Source organism: Arachis ipaensis, chromosome B9 (assembly GCF_059453495.1).
Source record: "Arachis ipaensis isolate K30076 ecotype BB chromosome B9, ASM5945349v1, whole genome shotgun sequence".
Lineage (NCBI taxonomy): Eukaryota > Viridiplantae > Streptophyta > Magnoliopsida > Fabales > Fabaceae > Arachis > Arachis ipaensis.
In genome coordinates this window covers 107,999,056-108,008,239 of record NC_142444.1, presented here as the reverse complement: position 1 = coordinate 108,008,239, position 9,184 = coordinate 107,999,056, and the positions used below count along the sequence as shown (strand labels likewise).

Here is a 9,184-nt window from a genome sequence, read left to right as displayed (position 1 = left end):
GGTTAAATCATTTTTCATTTAAGAAAGGTGATGGATTCATAGGACATTCATAGCTTTAAGGCATAGACACTTAAACACTAATGATCATGTAATAAGGACACAAACATAAACAAACATAAAGCATAGTAAATGAAAAATAGAAAAATAAAGAACAAGGAAATTAAAGAACGGGTCCACCTTAGTGATGGCGGCTAGTTCTTCCTCTTGAAGATCTGATGGAGTGCTTTAGCTCCTCAATGTCTCTTCCTTGCCTTTGTTGCTCCTCCCTCATAGCTCTTTGATCTTCTCTAATTTCATGGAGGAGGACGGAATGCTCTTGGTGCTCCACCCTTAGTTGTCCCATGTTGGAACTCAATTCTCCTAGGGAGGTGCTAATTTGCTCCCAATAGTTTTATCGAGGAAAGTGTATCCCTTGAGGCATCTCAGGGATTTCATGATGAGGAATTTTCTCATGCTCTTGTTGAGGTCCATGAGTGGGCTCTCTTGTTTGCTCCATCCTCTTTTTAGTGATGGGCTTGTCCTCTTCAATGAGGATGTCTTCCTCTATGACAATCCCAGCCGAATTACAGAGGTCACAGATGAGTTGACCACAACTTCATAGAAGTGGTCTTGATGGACCTTTGAGATGAATCTCTCCATCTTCTATGACTCAGAGGTGGAAGCTTTTGCCTTTCCTTTCCTCTTTCTAGAGCTTTCTCTGGCCTTGGGTGCCATAAATGGTTATAGAAAAACAAAAAGCAACATTTTTACCATACCAAACTTAGAAGTTTTGCTCGTCCTCGAGCAAAAGAAGAAAGAAAGTAGTAGAAGAAGAAGAAAATGGAGGAGATGGAGGGAGATATGTGGTTCGGCCAAAGGGTAGAAGTAGTGGTTGTAAAGGATTTTGAATTTGAAGGTAGATGGGGGTTTGGGGGAGAGTGAATGAGGTGATTGGTGAAGGGTATTTGGGGAAGAGATATGGAGGTGATTGGTGAAGGGTATTTGGGAAAGAGTGTTATAAAACGGTGGGAGAGAGAGAGAGGTGGGGTAGGTGGGGATCCTGTGGGGTCCACAGATCCTGAGGGGTCAAGGACTTATCATCCCTGCTCCATTTAGGCGTGTAAACACCCTTAGATTGCAATCTTGGCGTTTAACGCCAGACTGCTGCTTGTTTCTGGCGTTAAACGCCAGACTGTAGCTTATTTCTGGCGTTTAACGCCAGCTTGATACTTCTTTCTGGCGTTAAACGCCAGTCTGATGCTTCTTACTAGCGTTTAAACACCAGTAAGCTCTTCCTCTAGGGTGAGCTATTTTTAATGCTGTTTTTCATTCTGTTCTTGATTTTTCAGTTATTTTTGTGACTTCACATGATCATCAACCTACAGAAAATATAAAATAACAATATAAAATAAATAGATATAATTAAATAACATTGGGTTGCTTCCCATTAAATGCTTCTTTAACGTCAATAGCTTGACAGTGAGCTCTCATAGAGCCTCACAGATAATCAGAGCATTGTTGGGGCCTCTCAACACCAAACATAGAGTTTGGTTGTGGCCTCCCAACACCAAACTTAGAGTTTGAATGTGGGGGTTCTGTTTGACTCTGTGTTGAGAGAAGCTTTTCATGCTTCCTCTCCGTGGTTACAAAAGGAGAACCTTGAGTCTTGAATACAAGGTAGTCCTCATTCAACTGAAGGACCAACTTTCCTCTGTCAACATCAATCACAGCTTTTGCTGTGGCTAGGAAGGGTCTGCCAAGGATGATGGATTCATCCTCATCCTTCCCAGTGTCTAGGATTATGAAATCAGCAGGGATGTAAAGGCCTTTAACCTTCACTAGCACGTCCTCAACTAGTCCATAAGCCTGTTTCATTGATTTGTCCGCCATCTCTAGTGAGATTCTTGCAGCTTGTACCTCAAAGATTCCCAGTTTCTCCATTACAGAGAGTGGCATGAGGTTTATCCCTGACCCCAGGTCACATAAAGCCTTCTCAAAGGTCATGGTGCCTATGGTACAAGGTGTGAAGAATTTTCCGGGATCCGGTTTCTTCTGAGGTAATGTCTGCCTCATTAATGCATTCAGTTCATTGGTGAACAAGGGGGTTTCATCCTCCCAAGTCTTAGTACCAAATAACTTGGCATTCAGCTTCATGATTGCTCTTAGATATTTAGCAACTTGCTCTTCAGTGATGTCTTCATCCTCTTAAGAGGAAGAATATTCATCAGAGCTCATGAATGGCAGAAGGAAGTTCAATGGAATCTCTATGGTCTCTGTATGAGCCTCAGATTCCTTTGGCTCTTCAAAGGGAAACTCCTTTCTGTCCAGAGGACGTCCCATGAGGCTTTTCTCACTGGGACTCACGTCCACCTCACTCTCTCCAGGTTCGACCATGTTGGTCATGGTTATGGCCTTGCACTCTCTCTTGGAATTTTCTTCTGTATTACTTGGGAGAGTACTGGGAGGAGTTTCAATAATCTTCTTACTCAGCTGACCCACCTGTGCCTCCAAATTTCTAATGGAGGTCCTTGTTTCATTCATGGAAATTAGTGTGGTCTTGGATAGATCAAAGACTATGGTTGCCAGGCCAGAATGGCTCTGTTCAGAATTCTATGTCTGTTGCTGAGAAGATGATGGAAAAGGTGGTACGCGGAATCGTGATTACACTTTAATTATGTAAAGTTCATCGCTCTTTCTTTCCCTGGAAATGGCGCCAAAAATATGATGCCAAGACCATGGTTCACAACTCCGTGTAACTAACCAGCAAGTGCATTGGGTCGTCCAAGTAATACCTTACGTGAGTAAGGGTCGAATCCCACAGAGATTGTTGGTATGAAGCAAGCTATGGTCACCTTGTAAATCTCAGTCAGGCAGATATAAAACAGTTACGGAGTTTTCGAAAATAATATAATAAAATAGGGATAGAAATACTTATGTAAATCATTGGTGAGAATATCAGATAAGCGAATAGAGATGCTTTCGTTCCTCTGAACCTCTGCTTTCCTGCTATCTTCATCCAATCAGTCTTACTCCTTTCCATGGCTGGCTTTATGCAAGGGCATCACCGTTGTCAGTGGCTACATCCCCTCCTCTCAGTGAAAAATATGCTCACATGCTCTGTCACAGCACGGCTAATCATCTGTCGGTTCTCGATCATGCTGGAATAGGATTCACCCTCCTTTTGCGTCTGTCACTAACGCCCAGCACTCGTGAGTTTGAAGCTCATCACAGTCATTCAATCATTGAATCCTACTCGGAATACCACAGACAAGGTTTAGACTTTCCGGATTCTCGTGAATGCCGTCATCATTCTAGCTTACACCACGAAGATTCCGATTAAGAGATCTAAGAGATATTCATTCTAGCTTGTTGCATGTAGAACGGAAGTGTTTGTCAGGCACGTGTTCATAAGGGATAATGATGATGAGCGTCACATAATCATCACCTTCATCATGTTCTTGGGTACGAATGGATATCTTAGAAGCGAAATAAGATGAATTGAATAGAAAACAGTAGTACTTTGCATTAATCTTTGAGGAACAGCAGAGCTCCACACCTTAATCTATGGAGTGTAGAAACTCTACCGTTAAAAATACATAAGTGAAAGTCCAGGCATGGCCGAATGGCCAGCCCCTCTGATCTAAGAACCAGGCGTCCAAAGATATAAAAATGATCCAAAGATGCCTAATACAATAGTAAAGGGTCCTATTTATAATAAACTAGCTACTAGGGTTTACAGAAGTAAGTAATTGATGCATAAATCCACTTCCGGGGCCCACTTGGTGTGTGCTTGGGCTGAGCTTAAGTGTTGCACGTGTAGAGGTCCTTCTTGGAGTTGAACGCCAGTTTTTGTGCCAGTTTGGGCGTTCAACTCTGGTTTTGGATCCTTTTCTGGCGCTGGACGCCAGATTTGGGCAGAAAGCTGGCGTTGAACGCCAGTTTACGTCATATATTCTTGGCCAAAGTATAAACTATTATATATTGCTGGAAAGCCCTGGATGTCTACTTTCCAACGCAATTGGAAGCGCGCCATTTCGAGTTCTGTAGCTCCAGAAAATCCACTTTGAGTGCAGGGAGGTCAGAATCCAATAGCATCGGCAGTCCTTCTTCAACCTCTGAATCTGATTTTTGCTCAAGTCCCTCAATTTCAGCCAGAAAATACCTGAAATCACAGAAAAACACACAATCTCATAGTAAAGTCCAGAAATGTGAATTTAACCTAAAAACTAATGAAAATATCCCTAAAAGTAACTAGATCCTACTAAAAACATATTAAAAACAATGTCAAAAAGCGTATAAATTATCCGCTCATCACAACACCAAACTTAAATTGTTGCTTGTCCCCAATCAACTGAAAATCAAATAGGATAAAAAGAAGAGAATATACTATAAATTCCAAACTATCAATGAAACATAGCTGCAATCATATGAGCGGGACTTATAGCTTTTTGCCTCTTGAATAGTTTTGGCATCTCACTTTATCCATTGAGGTTCAGAATGATTGGCATCTATAGAAACTCAGAGTTCAGATAGTGTTATTGATTCTCCTAGTTCAGTATGATGATTCTTGAACACAGCTTCTTTATGAGTCTTGGCCGTGGCCCTAAGCACTTTGTTTTCCAGTATTACCACCGGATACATAAATGCCACAGACACATAATTGGTTGAACCTTTTCAGATTGTGACTCAGCTTTGCTAAAGTCCCCAATTAGAGGTGTCCAGGGTTCTTAAGCACACTCTTTTTTTGCTTTGGACCTTGACTTTAACCGCTCAGTCTCAAGTTTTCACTTGACACCTACACGCCACAAGCACATGGTTAGGGACAGCTTGGTTTAGCCGCTTAGACCAGGATTTTATTCCTTTTAGGCCCTCCTATCCACTGATGCTCAAAGCCTTGGGATCCTTTTTATTGCCCTTGCCTTTTGGTTTTAAGGGTTATTGGCTTTTTGCTCTTGCCTCTTGGTTTTAAGAGCTTTTGTCTTTTTCTGCTTGCTTTTCTTTCAATTATTTTTTTTCGCCTATTTTTTTTTTTTTTGCAAGCTTTGTTCTTTGCTGCTTTTTCTTGCTTCAAGAATCATTTTTATGATTTTTCAGATTATCAAATAACATGTCTCCTAGTCATCATTCTTTCAAGAGCCAACATATTTAACATTCTTAAACAACAACTTCAAAAGACATATGCACTGTTCAAGCATACATTCAGAAAACAAGAAGCATTCCCACCACATCAATATAATTAAGCTAAGTTCAAGGATAAATTCGAAACTCATGTACTTCTTGTTCTTTTGAATTAAAACATTTTTCATTTAAGAGAGGTGATGGATTCATAGGACATTTATAACTTTAAGACAAAGTTACTAACTACTAATGATCATGTAATGAAGACACAAACATAGATAAGCACATAACATAGAAAACGAAAAACAGAGAAATAAGAACAAGGAATGAATCCACCTTAGTGATGGTGGCATTTCCTTCTTGAGGAACCAATGATGTCCTTGAGCTCTTCTATGTCTCTTCCTTGTCTTTGTTGCTCCTCCCTCATTGCTTTTTGATCTTCTCTAATTTCATGAAGGATGATGGAGTGCTCTTGATGTTCCACCCTTAGTTGCTTCCAATAATTGTTTGGAAGAAAATGTATCCCCTGAGGTATCTCAGGGATCTCTTGATTTGCAGTCAAATATTCTACCACTGAGCTATAGACCCTTGATGGAAGCTTTTGTTTTCCCTTTCCTCTTTCTAGAGGTTTCTCTGGCCTTAGGTGCCATCAATGGTTATGGAAAAAACAAAAAAGCTATGCTTTTACCACACCAAACTTAGAATGTTACTCGCCCTCGAGTAAAAAGAAGAAAGAATAGAAGAAGAAGAAGAAGATATGGAGAAGATGGATGGATGTGTGTATTCGGCCATATGGGTGGGATTGGGTGGGAGAGAGATGTTGAATCTTGAAGGTAGTGGGTGTATGGATGTGAGTGGTAGATGGAAAACAGAAGGGATGATCGTGAATGGAAAGAGAGATGATGAGGTAGGTGGGGATCCTGTGGGGTCCACAGATCCTGAGATGTCAAGGCATTTACATCCCTGCACCAATTTAGGCATGAAAAATGCCCTTGCACACAACTCTGGGCGTTCAGCGGCAGGTTGGTGCCCATTTTGGGCGTTCAACGGCCATTTGTTGCCATTTCTGGCGTTGAACGCCAGAACCATGCTTGTTCTGGGCATTCAGCGCCAGGATGTTGCCCATTTTGGGCGTTCAGCGCCAGAACCATACTCTGTTCTGGCGTTGAACGCCAGGCAGATGCTTCCTCCAGGGTGTGATTTTTCTTCTGCTGTTTTTGATTCCGTTTTCAATTTTTATATTTATTTTGTGACTCTACATGATCATGATCCTAATAAAACATGGAAAACAAAAACAAAATTAGATAAATAAACATTGGGTTGCCTCCCAACAAGCGCTTCTTTAATGTCAATAGCTTGACAGTGGGCTCTCATGGAGCCTCACAGATGTTCAGAGCATTGTTGAGACTCTCCAACACCAAACTTAGAGTTTGGATATGGGAGTTCAACACCAAACTTAGAGTTTGGTTGTGGCCTCTCAACACCAAACTTAGAGTTTGACTGTGGGGGCTTGGGTTGACTCTGCTTTGAGAGAAGCTTTTCATGCTTCCTCTCCATGGTTGCAGAGGGAGATCCTTGAGTTTTAAACACAAGGGAGTCCTCATTCCATTGAAGGACTAGTTCACCTCTGTCAACATCAATCACAGCTCTTGCTGTGGCCAGGAAAGGTCTTCCTAAGATGATGGATTCATCCTCTTCCTTTCCAGTATCCAGGACTATGAAATCAGTAGGGATGTAAAGGCCTTCAACCTTTACTAACACGTCCTCTACTTGTCCATATGCCTGTTTTCTTGAATTGTCTGCCATCTCTAATGAGATTTTAGCAGCTTGCACCCCATAGATTCCCAATTTCTCTATTACAGAGAGGGGCATGAGGTTTATTCCTGAACCAAGGTCACATAGAGCCTTAAAGATCATGGTGCCTATGGTACAGGGTATTATGAACTTTCCAGGATCCTGTCTCTTCTGAGGCAATGTCAGTTGATCCAAATCACTTAGTTCATTGATGAACAAGGGAGGTTCAACTTCCCAAGTATCAATGCCAAATAATTTGGCATTCAGCTTCATGATTGCACCAAGAAACTTGGCAGTTTGCTCTTCAGTAACATCCTCATTCTCTTCAGAAGAGGAATACTCATCAGAGCTCATGAAGGGCATAAGGAGGTTCAATGGAATCTCTATGGTCTCTAGATGAGCCTCAGAGTCCTTTGGTTCCTCAGAGGGAAGCTCCTTATTGATCACTGGATGTCCCAGGAGGTCTTCCTCCTTGGGATTCACGTCCTCCACTCCCCTTGTTGGTTCGGCCATGGTGCTTATGTCAATGGCCTTACACTCTCCTTTTGGGTTCTCTTCTGTATTGCTTGGGAGAGTACTGGGAGGAATTTCAGTGATCCTTTTACTCAGCTGGCCCACTTGTGCTTCCAAATTTCTAATGGAAGATCTTGTTTCATTCATGAAACTTACAGTAGCCTTAGACAGATCAGAGACTAAGTTTGCCAAATTAGAAGTATTTTGTTCAGAGTTCTTTGTCTGTTGCTGAGTGGATGATGGAAGAGGTTTATTATTGTTAAACCTGTTTCTTCCACCATTATTAAAGCCTTGTTGAGGCTTTTGATCCTTCCATGAGAAATTTGGATGATTTCTCCATGATGAGTTATAGGTGTTTCCATAAGGTTCACCTAAGTAATTCACCTCTGCTATTGCAGGGTTTTCAGGATCATAAGCTTCTTCTTCAGGAGAAGCCTCTTGAGTACTGTTGGATGCAGCTTGCATTCCATGCAGACTCTGAGAGATCATATTGACTTGCTGAGTCAATATTTTATTCTGAGCCAATATGGCATTCAGAGTATCAACTTCAAGAACTCCCTTCTTCATAGGCGTCCCATTGCTCATAGGATTCCTTTCAGAAGTGTATATGAACTGGTTATTAGCAACCATGTCAATGAGTTCTTGAGCTTCTGCAGGCATTTTCTTTAGGTGAATGGATCAACCTGCAGAAGTGTCCAGTGACATCTTTGATAGCTCAGATAAACCATCATAGAATATATCCAGGATGGTCCATTCTGAAAGCATGTCAGAAGGACACTTTTTGGTCAACTGTTTGTATCTTTCCCAAGCTTCATAGAGGGATTCACCTTCTTTCTGTTTGAAGGTTTGAACATCCACTCTAAGCTTGCTCAGCTTTTGAGGAGGAAAGAACTTGGCTAAGAAAGCCATGACCAGCTTATCCCAAGAGTTCAGGCTGTCTTTGGGTTGAGAATCCAACCATAATCTAGCTCTGTCTCTTACAGCAAAAGGGAGAAGCATGAGCCTATAGACTTCAGGATCTACTCCATTAGTCTTAACAGTATCACATATCTGCAAGAATTCAGTTAAGAACTGAAAAAGATCTTCAGATGGAAGTCCATGAAACTTGCAGTTCTGCTGCATCAGAGAAACTAATTGAGGTTTCAGCTCAAAGTTGTTTGCTCCAATGGCAGGAATGGAGATGCTTCTTCCATGTAAATTGGAATTAGGTGCAGTAAAGTCACCAAGCATCTTCCTTACATTATTATTATTTTTGGCTGCCATCTCCTCTTCCTGTTCGAAAATTTCTGAAAGGTTATCTCTGAATTGTTGTATTTTAGCCTCTCTTAGTTTCCTTTTTAGAGTCCTTTCAGGTTCTGGATCTGCTTCCACAAGAATGTTCTTATCCTTGCTCCTGCTCATATGATAAAGAAGAGGGCACAGAAAAATAATAATAATAATAGAGATCCTTTATACCACAGTATAGGGATCCCTGTGTGAGTAGAAGAAGAGGGGGAGACAAAGAATGTAATGTAATGGAAGAAACACAACTGTGAGGAGGGTTGAGATGTGAGATGAGATGTTAGCAAATGAATGAATAAATAGAATAAGATGGGAGAGGGAGAATTTTCGAAAAATATTTTTGAAAAAGAGTTAGTGATTTTCGAAAATAGTTTTTGAAAAAGGTTAGTAATTTTCGAAAAATTTTGAAATCAAAAATAAAAATAATTAGTTAATTAAAAAGAAATTTTGAAAAAGAGGGAAGATATTTTCGAAAATTAGAGAGGGAGAGTTAGTTAGG

General features: G+C 40.9%; 1 non-coding gene across 1 annotated transcript; it reads left to right on the top strand.

Annotated features, from left to right (window-relative positions):
- Nucleotides 1–8,163: 8,163 nt before the first annotated feature.
- LOC148545836 (small nucleolar RNA R71) lies at nucleotides 8,164–8,271 on the top strand. The gene has a single exon (XR_015900825.1). It is a non-coding gene; the product is annotated as a small nucleolar RNA R71 (small nucleolar RNA).
- Nucleotides 8,272–9,184: the final 913 nt, after the last annotated feature.